At 43.1% G+C, this 25,115-nt stretch overlaps 1 protein-coding gene across 3 annotated transcripts in view; it reads right to left on the bottom strand.

Moving 5' to 3' along the window:
* Positions 1–25,115, bottom strand: part of Apbb2 (amyloid beta precursor protein binding family B member 2) — a 322,787-nt gene that overhangs the window by 182,676 nt on the left and 114,996 nt on the right. For 2 of the 3 annotated variants that reach the window (XM_026387551.2, XM_026387558.2), the window contains exon 4: positions 18,725–18,838. The exons of the other annotated variant lie outside the window; for it this stretch is intronic. The gene's annotated coding sequence lies outside the window, so the exon portion shown is untranslated. The remainder of the gene's footprint in view (positions 1–18,724; positions 18,839–25,115) is intronic. 3 annotated transcript variants of the gene reach the window in all.

Raw genomic sequence — 25,115 nt, 5'->3', positions numbered from 1 at the left:
GATTTTAAACTTTTCCTTCCTTTTTACAACCTTTGTTTCTGTTATGGCAATATTTGTGGTATGTAACTGATTTTGTGCTCCTCCTAAATTTGAGTTTATTTAATTTTTCTAATTCTCTCTTAAATTCTGTCAACTTGTCTGAGTTTTCCAAATTCAGATTTATGTTGCTCTTTCATCTCTTGCATAATTAGATAATTACCTTTTCCTTCTTTTGAAATAGAACATTCCAATTTTAATCTTTATTTTTGTGGCTGAGCGTGCCTTTTTCGGCATGTTTTCCTTATCTATATGGATACTGTTCTCTTTCTTAGTCTGGGTTTTTTAAAAGTAAGTTTGTCTGTAATTTAACCTTGTTAGTACTGTTTATTTTCATGTATGCAATCTGCATAACCTGTTTGATGTCTTTCTCTCCATGCGAGCAAAGACTATGTGTCTGTTTTGTGCCTCGGTATATTGCTGGTGCCTGGCACGTGGCAGATAGTCAATAAATAGTTGCTAAAATAACGAACAGAAAAGTGTACTGAAATGTTACTAATGGTAATCTCTGGATGATAGGATTTAGAAAAATACCTTCTAATCTTCCGTGTTGCTGATGTGCCTAAATTTTTTAAACTTTTTTTTGTAGTTGTACATAATAACTATTTATTTTTTATGTGGTACTGAGGATCGAACCCAGGGCCTTGCATATGCGAGGCGAGTGCTCTACCGCTGAGCCATAACCCCAGCCCCACCTAAATTTTTTTAATAGTGATATAAGAACATTTTCATATTCAGAGCAAAACCACTCTTTTCAACTTTGAAAAAAATAAGTTCCTACATGAAGCTAGATACGCATATACCATGTAGCTTTAAAAAAAACAACCCTCGTCTCCTCTCTCCCCTCCATCCATCACGTGTGTTTTCTGCAATGAGGTAAAGGGAGGTGATAAAGTGGAGTTCTCTATGGAACACTAGATCCAGAGTTTGGGGAAAAGAAGACACGCAACCACCCATCTGCTTTCCGTGCTACATTTGCCAGATTTTACTCTATAGTTCAGAAAACAGGCTAATAGGACTTCTTGTGGTGCGAGGAATGGATTAAAAAAAGCAAAGAACCCTGTAGTGACAGTTTGGCAGGATCTGGAAAGTGGCTCACAGAGCCTGTGACAATTCATGGAACAAAGAAAACATCTCTTCATAAAATCTACACTCCAAGACACCCCAAATATACCACTGAGAAACGTCGGTGGCAGTGACTCAAAAGTGCCAAACAGAAGGATCCCAAACAAGAACAAGATGAAGCCTTAATTGGCTTAACTGGGCTTTCCTATAGCCATTAGAGAAAACACAAGACATGAACTGTCTCAGAAAGCAGATGGTCTTCTCCAGCTCCCTTTTTTTTTCTCTCTCTCTCTTTTCAATGAGATAATTAAAGGAAACTGAAGAGAAAGGATCTTACTAAATTGGCCAAGGAAAATTATTTCCTCTGAAGTAGAAGGCATGAGCTTTTGAAGAAAGGATTTCAAGTTTCCCTTGGGGCTGGCAGGTCACGCAGGAAGGCCAACAGCAGAGAGAGAAACCTGGAGGCCCTGTGAACACATGGGGATAGAAGCTGAGGTGCCTCGGCCTGCTGCAGGAGTACTGGCATGGGGAGTCAGGGCATAGGAGAGGTGAGGTCTTTTTTGAGGGGCTGGAGACAGAGCCCTGGACCACTGGCATGCTGAAGTCTGTGCTCCACCACAGAGTTGCACCCCACCCCTGAGAGTTAGTTGCCTTCTTGATTTGAGATGTGGGGGGAACTGTCTTCTCTTTTGTCACCTGTTAATTTTTCTTAGAAAACCCCATTATTTGCTCCCCTATTCTGTCTTAGTAGCAAGAAAAAATAAGATAATAAAACTCAATACAACATAGACCACAAGTGCAAAACCATTGGTCAAAGAAGTAATTTTGTTTAAATGGCTCTACTGCTAGCTATAAAAGTCTCCCTGGGCAGAAATGCTATGAATTAAAAATTAGGGGATGGGAACAAGGGTCTGCCTGTTTGAGACCCAACAAAGAAGAAATGATATCCATTTCTCCTCCAAGCTCTGAGGCACTTTTTTGCAGAAAGGAAAGGCAGATAAAAGTATACGCAAAGGCAACTCAAACACCCCATGCCAGATTCTTGACTGAGACAGTGACACGAGCCAGATGTCTGTTATGGTCCTGGCTAAAATTCATCCAGAGAGGGCAGGACCCCACTTTGGGCTTGCATACTTGGCCTGAATTTCTAACCAAAGCCTAATGGCATCAGGATGAGGGAATATTAAGAAACTAACATTATTGAGGGCTTCCTCTGGGCTAAACAGACACTGTCCGCAAGGTCTCTTCCACTTTCCACATAAATCCTGTGGGGATGGAGGAGGCACCATATTTTCCTTGTGTCACACAGGACACTGAGCAAGGTAAAGGAACTTGCATGATGTCAGGCAGAAAAACAGCAGCAGGGCCAGCTCCAATCCCAGCACAAAGGCTCCGGGATTCTTAGTTTAATGTTCCTACTGCCTTTTCCAGGAAGCGGAAAGGCAGATGGAGCTGGAGAACTGGAGACTCCAAAGACCCCACAGGTAATCTATCTGCCACCTCCTGGTTCTGGGACAAATTGAGTCTTATGACCAGGGAATTAGGAAATGGCTAGGGGTCTTTGTCCTCAGCCAGGTCACAGCCACACAGAGCTGTGCTTCTCCTGCTTCCTGGTCATCCCACGTTTTTGAAATCCTTTAGAATTTTCCTGATGTTTCCAACACCAATTCCCCAATCCCTCTCCATGAAAACTAAACCCTTTCTAAGCTTCAAAAATGACAATGAAACCACCTTTGAATACACTGAACTTAAAAGTCAATCCCTACTCCACTTATTGTAGCTTAGAAGATACCTGGCAGTTTTCTTAATGATAATAATTTCCCATTCATACATCACATTGACTATTTAGTAGGCACTGTGTTAAGACTTTCTACATATTAATCATTTTGATCCTCAAAACCACCTTGTGATAAGGGAACTATAATTATCCTATTTTAGAGATAAGGTAACAGCAGTAAGACATCAAATAATATCTGAGGCCATGTACTTGGCAGGTGGTGAAGCTATTCTGTTTTAAACTTCTCTGAACTTTGGCTCTCATCTCACAACAGTGATTTACCTCACAAGGTTAGTATGCAGAAATGAAATAAACATACATAAAGCAATTAAACACTAAGATTTCCCCTTCCTCCTAGTATTTCTGGGCTTATTCCAAGGTGTGATCCAGAAATTTTTAATTAGAGAATGAGAGAAGAGGAGTGCTTAGTATTCTTTCAGAATACTAAGATACACAGTCTTTTGCCTGTCTGCCGTAACATCCTTTTTGAAGTAAACATCACCACTTCTTTTGCAAATGAGAGACCTCTGTGCATGGGTTTCCCCGACATGAGTGAAGGAGGATTCGAACCTGTGATAATGCTTTCCCTGTGGATTCTCAGGGGTTTGAGGTCAGGCTTCTGGATCTCTTCATCTTCCCCATGCAGCCATGTGCAGACCAGGGCACAGCGGTATGAACTCCACTCCTAACCACAGACCTTTTCTGAGAAACTGGATGGAAAACTACGATTGTCGGCAAAATAGATACAGCCACCTTTACCAGCCCTGCAGAATTAGTGACTCTTCTGGTATGAGAAAAGAGAGGGGAGAGGAGAGAAAGGAAGAAAGAGAGCCAGGGAGAGAGGAGAGGAATGAAAGGAGAGATGGAGGGAAGAAGGAAGGTGAGGGGAGACGGAAGAAAAGGCCCCCTACGTGGTAACAAAACTTCAGTCCTGCCACCTCCTTCAGGATGCTTCCCACAAAGGCATCAGCTGCTCACCAAGAGGCACCTGGGGCTCCCCATCGGCCTTCAGCTGGGGCTGTGTTCACAGACACAAGGGAAGACACCTGGCCAGGGCCACAGGCCTCAGGCAGGCATGAGGGCAGACACACTCTCAGCCTTGACCCGGGCTGAGGCCCCAGAGGAACAGGGCGTCCTCTCGGCACAGGATGCTGGGATGCGCTGTGGAAGGCCTTCCTCTGCCTCCATCGGCTTTCCTCATCAAAGCTTGAGCTGAAGTCAAGAACGGCAACCAAGGAGGCTGAAACAATGGCGGTCCCCAAGCCACAAACCCAACCTCCTTCTGCTCTCACTCCCACTGATCCTGCAGCCAGGAAGAGGACAAGCTGCCTTAGCACCATGGGTACCGCAGTCACAGCTCTAAAGGCAGCAGCAGGCTCAGACAAAGGAGCCTGTCCTGTCACTCACAGAGACCTCTGAGGACACACCCACAGGCATCTGTTTTTCTAGACAGTCTTGGTAAAGCACTCAGAATGGCTGCAGGCAACTCCAAATGCTCTTTAAGTTCCCAAGGTCATCCCTTAAGAGCTCCCAACCTCACCAGTGCACGCCTGTAATCCCAGAGGCTCAGGAGGCTGAGACAGGAGGATCGAGAGTTCAAAGCCAGCTGCAGCAACTTAGCAACTCAGTGAGACCCTAGCTCTAAATAGAATATTTTAAAAAAAAGGGCTGGGGATGTGGCTCAGTGGTTGAGTGCCCCTGGGTTCAATCCCAGGCTCCCAACTACATAGGAAAGGAGGGGAGAGCAGAAAAGGAAAAGAAGACCCTACTGCACTGCTGGGCTCCTAACACCTTCTTTGTCTTGAACCAAACTTGCCAAACTAGCCCCAAGTTCCCCTGATATGCAGGGATATAGCTGTTCCCCTATCACCGATGCCAAAGGGCGCCCAGACCAGGCTCCTCACTCTGCAGAATCCCCTCCGGCGTGTGCTCCCTCGCCCTGCCTGGGAAGGCTGCCTCCTGACAGGGCCTCACCAGCTCTGGGGATGATCTCAACAGGGGGTGCCACTCAGGGCACCCACATTGTGGATTCCAGCATATAGCACTGAGGCTGCTATTGCACCCAGCATTCCTGTGGTCCTGTTCATACCCGTCCAAAGGCTGCTTTCTGGTCTGCCTTGAAGAGGCAGATAGAACAAATGGTTTCGAAAGCCTCTTGTGAGGGTCCTTGGGGTACAGTGCTTCTCATTTCTTTGGAACAGTTTTATTAAAGAGAAAGAGTCCAGAGTGTAACCACACATACCTTATTTTTTTTTAATGAATGAAATTATTCTAGGGCTCAAGTTCTGAGGCTACAAATAAAAGTAGAATTTTACTAGATGATGTCCAACAACTGACACTCCTATGGACCACAGGCCTTTCTTCCTAATGGACTAAAAGACAACTTTCATTTCTTACTTTATATTAGCTCCATGATGCGTGTCACAGAGCCACGTGTACCTCCCACATGGAAAACAACCCACAACGTGTTCTATCCAAGGTCCCAAGTCCACAAAAATCCAGAATTCATATTATTTCCTCCTCCTTCCCAATTCGGCCATTGAAAATGACAGGGTAATTCTTTTTCCACGAGTGTACAGAACTAGTTCCCAAATTTCTTAAAGTTACCGGCTTGGAACTTGGCCACAAGAAGTTTGAAAAGAGGCAGAAAATTTAATAATACCATTACCCTGAAATCCAATAAAGCCTGCTGGACCTTCACATTTTCAAGACATCAGACTATTTACGCTGTTACCCCTAGTGCTGCTGTCGCTTCCTACGAAGCCATAAATATACACAATGTAGTTCACCAGAAAACTGACTTAAGGCCACCATAAAAAAGGCCCATAAGGAAGATCCGCCCATGAAGTACTCGTGGTACTTGCCGAGGGAAGTTCAGATGGACAAGTTCATTTATTTTGGAAAATTACATTTCTGAGTCCACAACTCATCGCTTCAACTGTGAACAACTTCTAGTATGAGGGAGAATTTTCTTTTGAGGGACTGTTCTCACACAGGTCCTACTAAACACTAAGGACACAGAAGAAAAGGCTCATAACATCTGTATTTTCATACCTGCTTCATTTAGCATGGTGTTTAGTTTAAAGTATCAGAAAGCCTCCACAAGAGGAGATTCAACAAAGAAGGAGTGGTACATTGGTTTAGACCATTACTACCTACTGTCTGGGGCTGAGTACCATGCCACTCTGAATTAAATCAAGGTTCTGTAAACAAAAATGGTACAAATCATGGGTACTGAGTGGGCAATTAAATGTGTCTCCACTTCGAGTCTTCATCTTGGGAAGAAGAAAATCATCCAATTATAGTATTTCCAAAGTGTTCTTTGCTCCTCATATTAAAATACCTACTCTACATGTAAAGTAATATTTTATAAATTTCAATGCTTATAATAACAAATAAGAATAGTTTAATCTTTAAGCTCCTATGCTCTGGTTTTTTACATATTTGTGCGCACACACACACACACACACACACACACAGAGAGTTATAAACTGGCCATCAAATGGCTAAAAAAAAGTTGGACATGGTGATGCAAACCTGTAATCCCAACCTTCAGGAGGCTGAGACAGGAGGAGCTCAAGTTCAAGGATCAGCCTGGCGAGTTAGCAAGACACTGCCTGAAAATAAAACGGAAAGGGCTGGGGATATAGCTCAGCAGAGCATCCCTGGGTTCAATTCCCAGTGCCAACACAAGAAAAGAAAAAAGAAAGAAAGAAAGAAACAATAAACATTGTGAGGCAATGTGTGGCTCTTCCAGTCCTTGAGAGATGCCAGCACTGTGTTAGTACAGCAGGTGCAGTATCCACCAACCTATCTATTAATTGGCTCTGATCACCGTCTCCAGTCTCATCTCCACCTTTTCCTCAAAAAGAAAAACAGGAGGCCTCTTTAAGCTGCTCCTTGCAATGGAAGAAACAATGATCTCAAAAAGAGAAATCTTCTAGCTCCTGATGTTCAAAAGCAGACAGGAAATCCTGTTTATTCCAATCAAGCTCCAGTTGCAAGAACAGGACAGTAGCTAGGTATTTATTTCCAGCGGTGGCCAAGTCATGCTGGGTTTATTGATATCAAGTTCCAAATAAGCAGCATGTAACTGAAGCTCTCTGGGGAATTTTCTTGTACCCTGAGGGACAGAGCTCAACCTCTCCCACAATCAGAAGCTCCTAAGAAAGAACTTGGGGAAGAAAACAAATGGAACCCCATGGATTTAAGTATTTGCCATAAAATAAAAAAGGAGGAACTAAAAAGTCTAGAGATTCCTTTAACAAAGCATTCTCTATTGAATATTCAGTGGTGCAAGCTTGTAACTTTCTATTTCTTAGGATATGTTCATGAGGGAAGGCTCCAAAAATGGCAGAGGCTAACAATAAAGTGACCTTTCTCATGACCGAAATAAATCAGGTCATTCCTTTTAAAATTCTGTCCGTCTCATTTTGGAAGAGATTTTTTGTGGCTCTCATTCAGGTCATCAGAGTTAGCTTCCCCTGAGAACCATCTCAGGTTTGCATAAATGTGCAAGTATCCAGGAAACCTGGAAAAATAAGTCTATTTGCTTTGGTTTTCAAAACTATCCCCAAAAGTTGAACACTTTTCTTTCTTTTCAGGAGGCTGTGCTCCCAGGTCTGACTGGGATATTTCCTCTCTGCTCCCCTGATGGCAGGAGGTACTGGGGCCACTTTTCTGAGAGCAACATGCTCTTCTGAGTTGAAGCCTGTCCTCAGATCCAGAAGGGACCAATTCTAGTTGATCCCCATCACCCAAATGAGAAAAAGACTTTGAGAACCCTCTGATGTTTAGTGATTCCTAAAACACCAGGTCTGCAGGTACTGAGCACCCCATGAGCAGGTTCCCTTAGGCTAAGAAAACCACCTACAGCTGGTTGCAGTGGCACATGCCTATAATCCCACTACCAGGAAGCTGAGGCAGGAGGATCACAAGTTCAGGACCAGCCTGAGCAATTTAGCATGATCCTATCTCAAAATCTTAAAAAATTAAATTTTAAAAGGGACGCGGATATGTCTTGGTTGTTAAGCATCTCTGGGTTCAGTCCCCGACACCAAAAAATAAAAATAGACACACAGAGAAAGTTTGAGGAAAAATCAAAAGCAAAAGCAAAGTTACTAAGAAGGGATTTCAATGTGAACTGTTGAAATTAATTTCTCTCTTCTGGGAAAGATAAACATTTAGAAATAACATTTCTTTCCTAGTGTTAATATTAGAATATAACCGTACTTGCTAGACATATAAACATAAACTACCATATTAATGAGTTCCTAAAAATAAGGGCAGTAGACACGACTCTGATAGCTTGGATTTGGCATCAAAAAGCAATCTAGAATCTAACATGATTCCGACGTGGACAGAAGGTGGGTTCTGGTAACAAGGTGGCCGTGTACCGCGCTACATTGAGGAGGGGTGGTTACTCAGGCACACCATATCTCAGTAGAGGGATCTGCAAAACACCCATTCACTGAATCAATACTGACTGAACACTACGTTTAAAGTTCTGTGGGAATCAGGGATCGCAATCTGGTGCCTCAAAGGTCTTAAAATTCATTCTTCAGTCTGTGATGATAAAGTTTCCAGTCAATATGATGAACTGAGATGGCAGAGAAGGACACGACTTGCTTCAAAGACATGGACAAACAGTAAAAGATAAATAACAAATAGGAAAATTCCAAATCACAAGAAATAAATTTTTTTTGGCTGGAACCAAAAATGGAACTAAAAGTCATGTGACAGACCACCAAGAGCTTTGAAGACTCAGAAGGCTACTGGATGACAACAGAGCCAGGGCACGCAGGGGCTAGGATTCTGATGCCCACAGAGAGGAAAGGGGCATGCCCAGCCAACAAGAAATCAAAATTTCAAGACGCCACCCGCCACCCCCAGGCCTGTCTTGGAGGTATGGCACCCAGATACAAAACACCCCGGGAGCATCCGGTCCCCAGGCCAGAAGGTATTGCCAACAGTGGTCCAGAAGCAACCCCACTTCTGTGGAACAGATGAGGCAAACGAGAAACTGCCCTGGGTTTGCAGAGTCCTACATACACAGGACTCCCAAGACCAACAACCTGCATTCACGTGGCTCTCCCAGATTGACCACCAAATCAGAAGTCCACCTGCCATGATGACAGCCAATGGAAGTGGCAAGATCGAGCTGGAAATAGTACAGCAGACCGAAGACCACTTCAAGATCTATTTAAATAATTGGAAAAAGCAAAATTGGAATAGGATAAAAGGAAGGCAGGTGAATTTGGAAAAAGAAAAAAAGCTTCTAAAATTCTGAAAGTGAAGGAAGGCAGAAAGAAGGGAAGATAAAAACATTTCACAGAATGAAAAACTTAAGGAATACACAAGATCGATATACAAATCAATTTATTTTCATGCACTTTTATAAACTCTCTGCAAAGGAAACAATTTAGAAAACAATTCCATAATTTACAATAGCACACAAATTAAAATAGGCATAAAGCTATTGAGAGAAGTGCAATCAATGCTTGTACACCATAAATTACAAAATATCATTAAAAGAAATTAGGCTACATAAATGGAAAGATGTATGTGTTTACAACTAGAAGAATTAATATTAAGAGGGCAATAGTTCCCCAAATGATCTAGAAATAAAACACAATCCCCATCACAATACATCTGGCTTCATTACAGAAACTCACAAGCTGATCCTACGAGGGAAAAGAATCTTTTCGACAGACAGTGCTGGGATAACTGGATATATATATATGCAAAATAGTGAAGTTGGACCATACCTCAGTTGACATACAAAAATTAACTCATATGAATCAAACACCTAAATGTAAGGAACAAAAATATAAAATTCTGAGAACAAAATTTCTGGGGTAAATCTTCAATACCTTGGATTATGCAATTTATTTTTAAAGATAAAATATCAAAAGCAAAAGAAAACAAAGGGAAAAAACCCAGAATTTAATACTTCTGGGCTTGGGAAGAGACAATAAAGTGAATAAAAGGAACCCATAGAATGGAAGAGAAATTTTGCAAATCATTTATCTGATATGAGCGTAGTATAGAGAATTTATAAAGAATTCTGACAATCTAACAATAAAAGACAACCCAATTTCACAGTGAACCAAGGATTTGAATAGTTATTTCTCCAGCAAAGATAAATGAACAGGGAGTTGAAAGGAGGCTCGACATTGCGTCACTGGAGAAATGCAAACAAAACCCGCAACGAGAGACCACTTCACTCCTATTGGATGGTTGTAGCCAAAACCAGACAGTAAGACAGTTGGCAAGATGCGGGCGATTGATACATCGGTGGCATGATTGTAAAGGAGTCAAAAATTACTTTGAAAAAAACACTTCAGGGGCTTGGGATGTGGCTCAAGTGGTAGTGCACTCGCCTGGCATGCGTGAGGGAGGCACTGAGTTTGATCCTCAGCACCACATAAAAATAAAATAAAGATGTTGTGTCATTGTGTCCACCTAAAACTAAAATAAATAAATAAATAAATAAACATTTAAAAAAACCCACTTCAGCAGCTACTTAAAAGACAAAACATAAAATTACCTTGATCCAGCAATTACATTCCCAGGTGAAACCCAAGAGAAATGAAAACATGGATCTATACAAAAATCCATACAGGAATATTCACAGTGACATTATTCTTCAAGGCAAAAAGTAGAAACAAACCCAAATGCCCATAACTGATGAACGGACACAGCAAAGGTGGTATTAGCTATCACATGGAAGGTGACTTGGCAGTAAAAAAGCATAAAGCACCAATAATGCACAACGTGGATGAATCTTGAAAACATCATGTTCAGTGACAAATGGTCATTGATGATTCCAATGGTGTGAGTTGATGGGAACAGGCACATCCACAGGGACAAAACAGATTCCTGTTGCTTAGAGAGGAGAGGAACACGGAATGGGGGCCAAGCATGGGGACAAGATTTCTTTTTGGAGTAATGAAAATGGACTGGAACTGGAGAGTAGTGATGGTTATACAACTCTGTGGTCACTGACTTTCATACTTTAAAATGGCAAACTTTATAGAATGTGAATTATATCTCACAGGGAGGGGGCAGCCTCAATAATAAACTAGAAACAAAGAGTCAATCTGTGAGTTGGCAGAGATTGGGCAGAGACTGGAATGACTCAGCCAGCAGAGTGTGTCCCCATAGAAAGTGGAGATCTGTCCACACAGCACTGTCATGGAGCCCCCTGACCATCTCCTTCTGCCATTCCTGGCCTCTGGGTCCTATCGGGTAACAAGGAGCCTTGCCTATGTCACCTATGGTAGAGTATCTCCCATAGCAATTCCGAAAATTTGTGAGAAGACAAGATTTCTCTAGGTAAATACCATAGCGGGCAGAGTGGGAGGTTGGGATGTGTACACATAAGCTCTCATAAGAGCAAAGTGTGGACAGAAAGGGAAAAGTTCATGTTGGGAAGAGAGAAGGAGGTACAGCAGGCAGAAGAGCGCTTCTCCCTCAGAGGGTCTACGTCCTAATCCCTTATACCTGAGAATGCTCCCTGTGAATAGGGGTAAAGGGATTCTGCAGACTGACCATGTTGAAGTCTTGAGAAGGGGAATTATTCTGGATTATCTGGGGGGATCCCTAGCGTACCCACTATTATCCTTATAAGAGGGAAGCAGTGGGGCTTGGTGGTCCATGCCTGTAATCTCAGTTGCTCAGGATGCTGAGGTGGGAGGATCCTGAGTTCAAAGCCAGCCTCAGCAACTTAGCAAGGCCCTAAGAAACTCAGTGAGACCTTGTTTCTAAATAAAATATAAAAAGGGCTGGGGATGTGGCTCAGTGTTTAAGGGCCCCTGGGTTCAATCCCTGGTACTAAAAGAGAGAGAGAGAGAGAGAGAGATATGAAGATAGTCTTTGAAAATGGAAAAAGTAACCCCAAGGCAAGGAACACAGGCAGCCACTTGAAACTGACAAAGTCAAGGACACAGATCTCCTCCAGAAGGAACCAGCCCTTCTGACACCTTGGCCTTAATTCAGGAGGACAAACTGCTGGTCTCCAAAATGGTAAGAGAGTAAAATCTGTGTGCAGTCACTACATGTGCAGTATTTTATAACAACAGTCATAGGAAACTTAAAGAGGAGGTAAGTAGAAAAGAAGAATTTTGCAATTCAGTCTTAACAGAAATAAATGAAACTGACAGTAAAACATACCAGGGCACTGGGACTACATCACAGTGGGTAGAAAAGGACACTAAGGAGATGATGAAATCCTATGGTACATACCATAGGGGCTGTCACATTAATAAAAAGTTAATCTGAACATAACTAAACCTACAGAACCAAGAGTGGTGGCAACAGGAGGCAGGAAACGTGTCATGTACAAGGCATTTCCCTGCTTTTCTATGCCGAGTTAAGTAGTCAAGCAAGTACTTATTTGTTCATTCATTCAATATTTGTTTATTGAGCATTTATTATGGGATTACTCAGAACATTTGCTATCAGAAGCATTTACACAATTATACCAGGAAATGAGCGCTACACACCTGCCTAGCTAATAACTACCTAAACCAAAACATTATTGTGTAAAAGCACTTTTTATTTTGTCACTGCTGTTACGCACCGTAGCAAATTCCCTATACCCACTTGGCTGTGATCACTCTTGTTTAAAAGCTCTTTGTCTTGGCCTATTTGCAGATACTTTTGGCTTTTAAAATCCCAAGGTTAAATACTACTTCACTATCCATTAATTTCCTGAGTTTTATATCTTGAATACATTTGCTGCCCTTGGCTGGTTCTCCCTAGAGCCAAACTTCATTTGCAGTTCTCGTTTTCGAAAGCAAAGAGAATAGAATTCTTGAACTAGAGGTTTCTTAACTATCAGTCAGTCTGGCTCCTCTGTTTACAGGCGTCAGAAGGGAGACTTGGGTTTAATGACTTGTCCACAAACCTGAACACAGTAATAAAAGGGCCAGGGCAAGACCCCAGACCTCCCATGTCCCACAACCACAGGCCACTGCTCCTGAACCCAGAGTTCTAAGCCCCGGGGCTCTGTCTCATATTTTAATTAACTTCCCTAAGCTGCTGCCACAGGGAAAGTCTGACCATTTGTCCCTTCAAAGAATCAGATTTTTAGTTTGAAATCAATATAAATCAGACACAAAGAAAAGAAAGTCATACTCTCATAAAAGTCCTTGGGACGTTTTTCCACATCAGCCCACACATATTTAATACAGCTGATTCTGGGCCACCAAACCAGAGAAAGAGCCTCAATTGTAGGGGAAAGTAAGGAAATACAAATGGTGCAAACCTATCAAATTGGAAAGTGGTTTTTAATTTTTTTGTTTTGTTTTCAGAGTGTAAAGAAATGGGTGCTTCTCACAAAAGGAGTTCATGCAGGAAGGAGAGCCCTCTCTCTCCCACACGCAGTCTGCTGTACACAGCAAGGTCCTTCAAGAGCTAAGCAAACCCTTTAGCTTCATGATTTCATTTCTAAACTTTTTTTAAGGTAAAAAAGTTACATTCAATCTAGAAGGGCAGCAAAAGACTGGAGATCTAAATGTTAAATGACGTGCATTACTATTAATATATCCATGCAAGGTAAAAAGTATAAAACTATATACTGAAAAAAAAATATATATATATATATATCAGAAAGATCCATGATGAATCAAGTATCCAAAAAGCACGTTAAAAAATGATCATAATGACACTTAATGTAAATGCACAGACGCATGTAGACACACAAAAAGACTATTAAAGACACACGCAAAACACTACAGATAGGTTTTTTTTTATGTGCCTTTTGCTACTCACGTTTTCCAAAATGAATGGACTTGCAGTATTATTTTAAAATTTTATCATTTTGAACCTTTCTTGACTCTCAAACCTACTCCTTATTCATGGAATTTTATTACTAAAACCACAGCCTCCCAGGGATTCCTGGGCAGATGACCCTACAAAGCTGCCACTGCACTGGGCAAACCAGGGCAGAGCTCCTCTCCTCCCAGGTCATATCCTAGCCATTCTGGGCCATGAGACTCACTTGGCGGTTCACAATCTTGAGCATGGCTCTTGGGGTCCTGGTTTTAATTCAAAATCCAAATGTTTCCTTATATCCCGGATGAGTGCAGAACATTAATCCTTGCCCGAACCCCCAGTTCTGCCCAAGCTCACATTCCAATATCACGAGGTCTCTAGGCCAGTGCTTTCAAACTGACAGCTGAGACCGATGTCTCATGTTTTTTGTTTGGTTGGTGTTTTGCACTAGGGATTGAACCCAGAGGAGCTTTACCACAAAGCTGCATCCCCAGCCCTTTTTATTTTTCATTCTGAGACTGGGTCTCACTAAGTTGCTTAGGGCCTCACTAAATTACTGAGGCTAGCCTCAAAGTTGTGATCTTCCTGCCTCAGTCTCCTGAGTTACTAGGTTATAGATGTGTGCCACTGAGACCAGCGCTTGGAGAGGGAAAGTCGGCTTTCTGTCCTAACCAGCAATTTTTGACCAGAAGTTCCTGCTTCCTACAAGGGGTATCAGTCTCCCCTTGGAACATCCCGGTAATCAGTGCACCACAAGCCACACCTGCTTGGAGTCACTTTAAAGGTAAATGGACTGGTTGGCAAAATTAATTTATGGAGCAGGGGTGTAGCTCAGGGGTAGAGTAAATGTGCTTTGTAGAGTGATGCACTGGGTTTGATCTAGAGCACCATAAAAAAGGGGGGCGGGGGCTATGACCCTTTGTGGAGTAAACATTGTGTTCATTATCCAATTATTGGTGTCAACAGAGAATGAATAACCTTATTAAGAGAGAATATTTGAAGCATAGAGTGGGACTCAACAAAGTGTTATAAGGCAGTCATTTCTTGGGATATAGGATTGTGATAATGGATTCCCTTTTAATTTCTTATATGAAACGTGTATTACGTCATGTTTTAAAGTGTTATTCCCGTGCCTGTATTTATTGTTATTCTTCCTGTGTGAAGTGTTCTCTTAGGGTCTTTAGCTTGGCTGCAGTTACTGGGTTTAGTTGAATAAGAGAAGAAACACAAGACAGATGTTAGGATCCTTTCTGGCTGAATCTTTTGGGCCTTGAGACCCATATTACCAAAAGCAACATTGTGGAGAACAGGTCGAGTGGGTGTCACCTAAGTAAGTCAATGCCAGGTCACTGGGGGAGTGGGGGGTGACACACAGATGGGGTGGGAGCCAGGAAAACCTACGCTCAAACTGTAACAGGTTCCTTTATTGTTTCAAGCCTCAATTTCACCATTGGTGAAACAGGGATCATAAAAGGAACTCTTCCAAGTTAACCTACTTTGAAGCGCAACGTGGCCAGTAAACAGAGGAGGACCCAGGGTGCGGCGCAGGGTGGTGCCTCAAACAAGACCATCGGCTTTCAGCAGTGAGAGCAAGGAGGGAAGTCCAAGAAAGCAATCTTCTGTGCCTGTTGCTGTTTAAACTCTGTGAATAGTAATTTCATAAGAGTAAAAAGAAAGGAAATACCCATTCTCAGAGTGGGAGGGAGGGAAAGGCAGAGAGAGCTGGGGGTGAGCAGCCCCTGATGCTGTATGTGGTTGTGCCCTGATGAATCCCTGAGGTTTGGGCCCACACAGGCTCTGGGAGTGTGCTGGAAAGTGCTTTATAGGTACCTCCTAAGGGCAGGTATGATCCAGTCCCAACCCTCAGCCCAAGGTGACTCCACAAATATTTGAGCATCTAGTGTAGATGAGATGCTGTCCTCACTCACCCAGGAGGGAAATAAGACTTCAGGGTCCAAGTTCAAAGTACACAGACATGTCAAGAGATAATTTGAGACACAGCTTCAGGAGGGGATTAAGTCTCTTAAATGGAGCTTCAGGAGCCTGTGCTGCCTGGCTGGCAGGATTGAAAGCTCCCTAGGAAGATGGGAAATTCCGCTGCACCCTAAACCAAGCACTGGACTTTAGCAGTTGAAAAAGGGTGGCTCTGCATTCTAGAAAGGGAGCAGCCCAAAGCAAGGGTGTGTGTGGCAGAGCAGCCAACACAGGCTGCCATGGGACATCGACTGACTGGTAATAAAGCAAACAACAAAATAACAATTGTTACTCATGAGAAAGGGGATTAATAATAAAGGGAAGGGAAAAGAAAATGTGGAGGACTCAAACAGACTGAGCCCCTGAACCAGTGGGGATGCCCAAATCAGTGGAGAGTGGTGTGATCAGAGATGTTCCTCATTGGATTAATTTGGCAACTCTGCAAAAACCAAATGTGTATGCAGAAAGGCTGCAGGCCAGAGATTGGGAGGCTACTGCACCAGGCCAGACCTTGACGGCCAAGGTCAGAGCAGGAATAACTCAAGGGAAGGAATAGGTACAATCAAAAACAAACAAGGGTGCAATTTTATTAGCAATTCTTGGCATACTTTCAAAACTCCAGCCTTAACACTAGCCTAAATATCTGTACAAAGAGTCTGGAAAGGTCAGCTCCAGCTATTTACTTATTTTGGTGCTTCACTGGATGCCATTTCACATTCCTCAAAGAACAGCACCTTGTCCCACAAGAAGACAGCACTGAAAGGCAATGGTGATCCCCAAACAAAAAGAAACTCCACGCTCAAATTTGATACCCTCAAAAACAACCCAGAGTGCAGCAGTGCGTACTGCCAGCCCTTCACTAACGGCTCGGACCACACTGATGGTAAAATTATAACTCTACAGATTTTTTTTCCCCCGAAATACTTTCCCTTCTTCAGGGTACACTGTGACCTGTTCAGAAATGGGCCTGGCGCAGAGGCCCTGAGTCATCCTAGCTTTCTTGTCTCATGTGAGAGCAGCTGAGGTTAAAGTCCTCTACGGCTGCGAATGGCTGCAGGTTTCAAGGAGCAAATCTTATTGAACAGTCTGGAGAAATGAGGTCCAGAGGAGGGAGAGAAAGAATCCAAAACAACCCACACAAAAATAAATGATGGTGGCCATGGATCAGGCTAAGGATGAACAACACTGAAAGCAAGCAGGGCCGGGCCACCTTCTAGTTCTGGGGAATGACATTCCAGCAACTAGGACACTTGCTCCCTGGGAGACACAGCCACGCCCCCTTCCCAGGTAAAAGCAGGTGCAAGTGACCACCTCAGCAGAGGCCTCAGGCAGTGACCAGAGCCATCTCTAATCCAAGGACAGCCAGATGTGTCAGGCCCAAGTAAGGTAAAAAAGGACAATTTTCTCCCAGAGAGCTCTTGGTAAGAAATAAGCAGGTGGGAAACAAGAGCTCCTTGAGACTCTTACACAGCTTACCTTAGAGCCTTCCAGGTAGCTCTGGAAAGATACTTGGCTAACAGGGGACGGGCGAGTCCCCAAGATGTCCACATGTGTGAATTTCCCAGATAAAAAGTCAGCTCTTCTACTCCAAGAGCCCACGTATTAGAATCCTAACCATTCTGAAATTAGAATTTCTTCAAAGTATATTAGAATGAACCATGCGGATTTAGCATTTCTATAGGTCAAATGCTAACGAGTCACATGAATCCATTGCAACAAGCCTTCCAGCTTTCCTCTACAGCAGGGTAGGCAAATTTTTCCAAATGGGATCACAGACATTTTAGGTCTTAAAGGCCATAAGGGAAAAAAACAGAGATTATGTCAGTGTAGCCATTTAAAATATAAAAATAAAATGAGTTCAGCTTCTACAAAAATAGATCTGGCCCATGGGCCATCGATCACCCACCACTCATGTACAGTATGCAGGTGTGAACTTAATTCTGTAATGCTAAGACAATGGCTGATTTTAGAGTAAAACAATAATGCTCTTGGAGAGATTAAGGCCTAGTGTTGAATTAACCTCAACACAGCCGGCCTTCATGCTGGAAGCTGATCTGAATCCCGGCTCTGTTGTCGTAAGCACTTGCCCTCCATCTGGTTCATTTTATAAGCAATTGTCTGGGTGAGCGCTTGAGTGTGTTTCTGACTTTTCTATGAAGGGAAACCCTGAGTTGTATAAAGAAATAGGAACGAAAGGTGAACATGAGTAGATATAACCAGAGAAAGACAATGGGAGCAAAAGCACTGTGGGGAATGGCCCTCCGTACACCTGGAGAAGCCAGAATTCCAGAAGCTGCAAAAGGAAGCAAGAAAAACAAAGGACTATCCACAGAGCTAGCCCCAAGGAACAAAAAGAGTAAATGAGACAACCACCCTTTATGTGAGTGAAGGAGATGGGAAGGAATTTCTTTTCCTAAATTGATTAAGGGTAGAGACAAACAGAAGAACCACAACCACCAGAAAGACTGCTGGAAGAACCCAGTGTCCTGAGGCACAGAAAAGTCATCTCAGAGGGAACCGCTACTATCCTCCTTTGGAGAATGTGGAGAAATAGCCAAGGCTCTCCAGAGGATACACCCAGAACAGAGGCAGACCCAGGGCACTTCTCTGGATCCACGAATTTCTTTTTTTCTTTTTTAATTTCAGAGGAATAAAAACAATTACTAGGATGTGTTTCTAATTTATGGCATTACTATCATTTCAAACACTAACATGTGTTGTGAGGAAAAAAAGAAAAGACTTAAAAAAAAAAAAAAAAAGCCTGTATGGGAATGGGTGCATAGAAACAGAAAAGGGAGGTGGCTGATCTTTTGATTTTACAGGATCCCTTGATCATGAAAATCCTCATTTAAATAACATTTCTCACCATCAAAAACCTACCCTAGAGCAATTCATTGTCCTGCATTTCTAAATATTCTCATTTAAATCTTATAAACCTTCAGTGGCTCAGGCTCCTACCCTGCAATATTCTACAATGGAGAAGGGAGGGGAGGGGAGGGGAGGGGAGGGGAAGGGAGGGGAGGGGAGGGGAGGGGAGGGGAGGGGGAAAGGGAGAGGGCACAAGCACAAATGAGCACACAAGCCCTTACGTACAGGAGCTGCCTGGGTGACAGTGAGCCTCCAGGTACCATCTGCCCATAGTGACAGTCAGCACATTAGCAGGGACCTCAACTGCTCCAAGTACTCACGAAATATTGAGTTGGTTAGCTGTGGTAGGGAAGACAAAAAAAGAGAGAGAGAGAGAAAGAGAAAGAGAGAAACAAAACAGAGACTTAGGATAATGATCACATATTTTTTTCTCATTAAAATGCTAATGATGACCACAAATTTCCAGATAGCCATGTTTATGAATTATTCATGGTCAAAGTGAGATGAAGTCTCCTGTCATTACAGGCAGACATGGGGCTTGCTGGTGATGAGCATGTGCCCCCAGAGTGTGACAGAATGGCAGGTCACCCCAGGTCCCTCGGCCAAGGCTGGTCCTCAGTGGCCCTCTTTAGAAGTCTGGGTGATCCCACCCACATTTCCCTGATACCTCTTCATCTCCTTCTTCCTCATGTCAAGGGACAGCACTAGTGTGGCTCTTTATTGTGATACCTGCACTAATATTCTGTTAATCCTCTAAAAGCTTAAAAGGAAGGAAGGAGATTTTCTGCATTGGAGAGGTTACACAGCAAACTAATTTAAAAAAACAAACTTATCATAGAACTATAACATAAATATGAGGCTGGGGTTGTGGCTCAGTGACAGAGCGCCTGCCTAGTATGTGTGAAGCACTGGGTTTGATCCTCAGAACCACATAAAAAAATTAATAGATAAAATAAAGGTGTTGTGTCCATCTATGAATAAAAAATTTTTTTAAAGTATAACATAAACATAAAAAAGCACACACACAAGTGCCAATTCAATTAGTTTTCATAAATTCTGCATAGCAGAGGCCCCTTAATGGTCCCCTTCCAAAGGTAATGCCTCTGCATAGATCACTTTGCCCATTTTCATAGACATCAAACTGATTCACTGTCATTGCAAATTTTTAGTTTAAAAAAAAACACACATGCCTTATATGTCAAACACTGTACTAAGCACCTGAGCTACAAAGAAGAATAAGGCCTCCATCACTGTCTCTAAGGAAAGTGAAGACCAGTGGGGCCAAGGGACACACATAAACTGGGTCCCCTGGGGCAGTTGAATGAATGGGATAATTTGTGTCAAGCCAGGGTACATAGCGCAGAAATGGAGAGGTCAGGTATTCTTCCAGGAAAATGGGATACCTGTGCATCCCAAGGCTGGGAGACGAGACAATGGAAAAGGCAGAGGTTAGAAACTACATGGAGTAGGTGAAGCCGCAGCGTGCAGAGTGCAGCCTTGTTCATCTATTGGGGCAGGGCGGGGGGCAGGGGCTGACTTTATCCTGGTTGTAGACAACCACAGATGGGTTAGTCTGCTTCAGAAGCAGTCCTTGCCCTGGGTAGATCTGCAGGGGCCAGAGGAGGGCAGGTGTGCGGTGGGGCCCCTTTGGTTGTTACAATCATCAGAGAGCAGGGTGGAGACGGGGCAGTAGTAGGAGGCGGGGAAGGCGAAAGAAGAATTAGTACTTGGAAACACCCAGAAGCTAAAAGCAGAACAACATGGCGGACAGACTACTCATGTAGATGGATGGTAGTGACAACTGAGGTAGAGGATACAGAAGGAATAAGGAAAACAAAAGTTTAGTTTGAGGCATTAGATATTGGAGTGTAGAAGAGTGAGGCAGAGTGTACCCTGATATTTTTTTGGGGGGAGGGGTTTGTGTTGTTGTAGATGGACACAACACCTTTTTTCTTTTTATTATTATGTGGTGCTGAAGGTGAAACCCAGGGCCTCACACATTCTAGGCAAGGGCTGTACCACTGAGACACAATCCCATCCCATATCCAGATATTCTTGGGTGAGAAGGTGAGGAAGAAATCTGAGCAAAATATAAAGGCACATAAGGGGTTCTCACCCAGAAAGCAGCACAGACCCCATCAGCAGGGGGTGTCCCTGGAGGAACAGAGCTGGGTGAGAAGGTTACAGGACTGGCATAAGCAGAGCCCTAGAGAACATGATGACAGAACAGGCAGCAGGAAAAGACCTTTTGAAGAAAACCAAGAATGGCAGAGAGGTACCATGAGGGACAAAGAGGTGAGAAAGATGAAAAATACAGCATTGGATTTGACATTTAAGAAATCACCGGTAGGTCACCTTGATCGAGGACCATTTCAGTGAAGTGGTGGAGGAGGCAGAAAGATCAGATTGACAGAGCAGGGTAAGGAGATGGATGGCTCCCAAGAGTTAAGTGCTCAGAGAAGGACATTCCCTTGGACTGAGGGACTCGGGAGGGCAAGGCAGAGGGGAGTACCAAAGGGAGGAGGGAAGGATTAATCAGATCTCAAGAGGCACAGAGAAAGGTCCGGAGTACAGACCAAGGGGCTGACCTTGGAGAAGGAGGAGAATCCCCAACCCTGTGGTGTGACAAGGAGCACAAAGATGAGATCTAGTTATAGTCAGTTCACAATTAATAGTCCTGGGGAGTGGGTGGCGATAAACCAAATGACATCAACATTCTTGAAAAGAGACGGCAAGGCTCTTTCGGGGTGACAAGCAAATACTTTGAGGATATAGATCTTGATTCTTAGTCTCTAGCATGCTATTCCGCTGCCAAAAAAAAAAAAAAATCAAAGCAGTCCAATCCTGTTTTAAGGTCAACAAACACATACCAGTACATATGAAGTGGAAAAGGGCATTTTAGGGTAAACACTCATAACAGAGTATCAAAAAGAAAAAAAAAAGTATATAAACACAAGATTGGAAGCAGGCTTGTCCCCAAATGATCTCAGGTCTCGGGTGCAAAGTTTCCAAAGGTCTGCATATACTTTCATTAAGCAAAACCATTACCACCATTCTATAAAGCCTCCTAGAGATGTGCCAATTCACAGATTTCCTCCTAGCATGGCGGACCTAATGAACAAGAGAGGGAGGCAGACACCAGCAAGCTAAGGCGAGGAGGAGGGCAGAGTGGAGCCTGCAGCAGCCCCTGCCCCTGGATGACCTAGCAAAGTGCCTCCTAAGACTGCAGCCAGACCTTCCCACTTCAGGCTCCTCCATACTTTTCCTCCTGGGGTTTTGGTGAATCCAGAAATAGGGTGCACTGACTTAGGTCTTGGAAGATATCCCAATAATGGCAAAAGGAGCATAGTTCCTCAGAAACCGAATGCAGGGGAAAATACCTTGAAAAGCAGCTTTTATGTCCTCCGGGCAGCCTTTGTGATCTCAAAAACCCTTGGGCTGCCTCAGGGTTTGTCTCTGTGTTAGTGAGTGAGATCTAGGCCATCTGTGGAATTTTCATTGAAGTCAACCAGGATAGAGATGGTTCCAAAGGCCTCAGATGTCAACAAACTGGGCCATTCATCTTTGTCTCCCTGGGGGCATGGGCTATAGCAAGCAGTCAATAAGTGTGGACTCGATCAATAAACCAGTACAGAGTAAAGAATTTTCACAACTAAGAGGTAAGAAGGCCAATTAAACGGTGACTACAGAGGTATCTTCCTGTCCTACCCTGACTCAAAGCAAAGCTGTAAATCACATTCAGCTACATTTATTTTTCACAGAAGAAAATCTTCATGAATTCATAAGTTAGAGGTTTCAGAAATTAGGAAAACCAGGAGGCCTATTAAATGGGGAAACAGGTAGGTGCCAACATTTGGGAGCTCATGAAAACTTTGCCCCATCCGCCACCTTTGTGAGCCTCGCTGGCTTAGCAGCATGGTGCTTCTCCCCATGCTCACGCACAAGGCGGCCTGCTTAGGTTCAACCCACTGGAGCAACAAGATGAACATCAGGCTTCGCTGCCCCCAAAACTCACCTTGGTTTCAGGTCCATGTCTTTGTCCCAATATGTACATTTCTGTTACCCGCCACTGTATTTCTTTTAATACAGGAGCCTTGAGACATCACGGAGCAAACTGCACATTTTCTATATTACACAGCAGTACATTATACTATTTGTCGGGAAATAAGTTCAATGATAGTATCTAAAAATGAGAGTGATTTTTTTTTTTTTTTAGGAGTATGTACTATGTGACTTTTCTTCTGAGCTGTTAAAAAGTAATTTGATCCTGAAAACATGGAATTTGATTCCGTCCATCTCATCAGCAGTATCTTGAGAACAAAACAAATTTGGGGGACTATCATTCCTCTTTGTGTTCTTGAGAATATAAAGAGATCAAGATAAACAATACATGTTCACTTAAACGCAAGTCATCAAGGAAAGAAAGGGAATACATTTGCCAGTCCACGAAGTGTTTAGTGTGCAGCTTTTTAACTACTATATTTATGGTACCATCCATAATATATTCACCCCCACTAATCCTCTACAAGGTCATTAATCCTCAACAAATACATTAGTGCTTTCCTTCTTTCCTACAAATTCTTATTATGCTGATGCAGGGCAAAAATGCCAAGAATTCTCTCCAAAACAAACAGTTCATGTCAGCAGCCACTAGTTCTATTACCCTCATCTAACTATTTTAAGATATTGTAATGTCTCTGCTTAAGTATTTGGTGTTATAGACCAAAACATAAATCTGTAAACAAAATTTCTAAAAATGACTTTGCTTAATGCAACATGTTTTTTTTTTTTAAAAAGAGAGTGAGAGAGGAGAGAGAGAGAGAGAGAGAGAGAGAGAGAGAGAGAGAGAGAGAGAATTTTTTTTTAATATTTATTTTTTTTTAGTTCTCGGCGGACACGACATCCTTGTTGGTATGTGGTGCTGAGGATCGAACCGGGGCTGCACGCATGCCAGGCGAGCGTGCTACTGCTTGAGCCACATCCCCAGCCCAATGCAACATGTTTTCCTATTAAAGGTGCTGTAAGGTAGCTGTGGTTGCTTATGCTCTTCAAAAATAATATATTCTGTAATTCATTAAATTACAATATTCTCTTCTTTATAAAACAGTATTAATTTCTGCTTTTTAGAAATCTCAAGGAGAACTGGGAACAGTGGAAGACACCTGTCATCCCAACTATTCAGGAGGCTTGGGCAGGAGGATCACAAGTTTGATGCCAACCTAGGCAACTAAGTGAGAGCTGACCTCAGAATAAAGACAAAAAGGGTGGGCAATGTAGCTCAGTGGTACAGCACTTGCCTAGCATGTGTGAGGCCCTGGGTTCAATTCCAGGCACTGACCTCCCCCTCCCCCAAAAAGAGGAGGGGGGCAGTCTTAAAGAATAAAACATTGAGTATGATCAAGATTTTCATAATAGCTGAAGAACCGCCCATGTAAATAGTAAACGGGTTTAAAGTCAACCACCAGAGATGATTAGGTAGGAGCTGGGTATTAACACCAGAGAGAGGACTGAATATGAAGTTCCTACCCAAAAGCCACAGAGCACACATGAAGAATCAAAAGGAAGACACTGCTGGAGCTCAGACCCTGAGGAAAGCACAGAACACACTTGGAGAAGCAAAGGTGAATCCAAGTTGTAGATCTGGGTCCAGAGTCAAGACCTGCAGCCAAGCACAGGCAGGATCTGAGTGGAAGATGAACAAAAGGGAGTCGAGACTCAGACTGGGCAGTTGGCTTTAAGTGTGTGCTGCTGGTAACGGGCTTAACCTGCCTATAGAAGGTCAGTGGCAAAGTGGCTGTCCACAGAATCTTCTGGGACTCAGGGGTGTCTGTGCCTCCACTCAAAGGCCAATGGCTGCTGGGCCTCAGGGGACCCTCCCCATCTGCCTTTCACGGTTTGGTTGTCTCCCCTCCCTGGCCTAAACCCTCACATCTCGGTCTCTGCAACTTTTCTATTAAAGTCAGCTATGATTTTGGAAGCCAAATAAAATCATGAAACCTAAGAGAACTAAACTTGAAATTCCAAGTTGCAGATAAGATCTGAAGGGCATGGGGCACAGACTCTGATCACACACTTGGGCTTCTGAGAAGCTTTTTTGTTTATTTCTTGGTTCTTCGAGAATTCAAATAGCATTGCTTAAGTGGCACTCATCTGAAGTCACTTAGCCCAAAGACAGCCAAGCTGAAACCACGCCCTGGGGGTGTTATCTGTAAGTGACCCCTGTTATTTACACTGAAATATAATAGGGAGAGACTCCAGAAACACAACCAGTTGCTCTGAACCGTCTATGGAAATGTGAACCAAACTCAAAACCTGGAGGGGCAGGGCTTTGCCAGTGCATGATACCTACCTTGCAAAGGGATGAATGAGAAAAAAATGAAAGGCTCCACAGACGGACAAACATGAACTAAGCCTTAAAGGGAAATGGTGAATAACCCCAGGACACAGGTCTTCAGAGTCGGGAAGGTTGAGGGCCTAGTGGTTTCTCTATGACTAGCACCACCCTACGTAGGATTCTCTTTCCAAATTATCCTTGAAAGAACATTGCTTTTGGCTAATAAATATTATGTCTATAACTGCTCAAATAGGAAGTTTAAGTACTACTGCATTTCCAGAT

Source organism: Urocitellus parryii, chromosome 10, assembly GCF_045843805.1.
Source record: "Urocitellus parryii isolate mUroPar1 chromosome 10, mUroPar1.hap1, whole genome shotgun sequence".
NCBI classification, from domain to species: Eukaryota; Metazoa; Chordata; class Mammalia; order Rodentia; family Sciuridae; genus Urocitellus; species Urocitellus parryii.
This window is presented reverse-complemented; position numbering and strand designations above follow the sequence as displayed.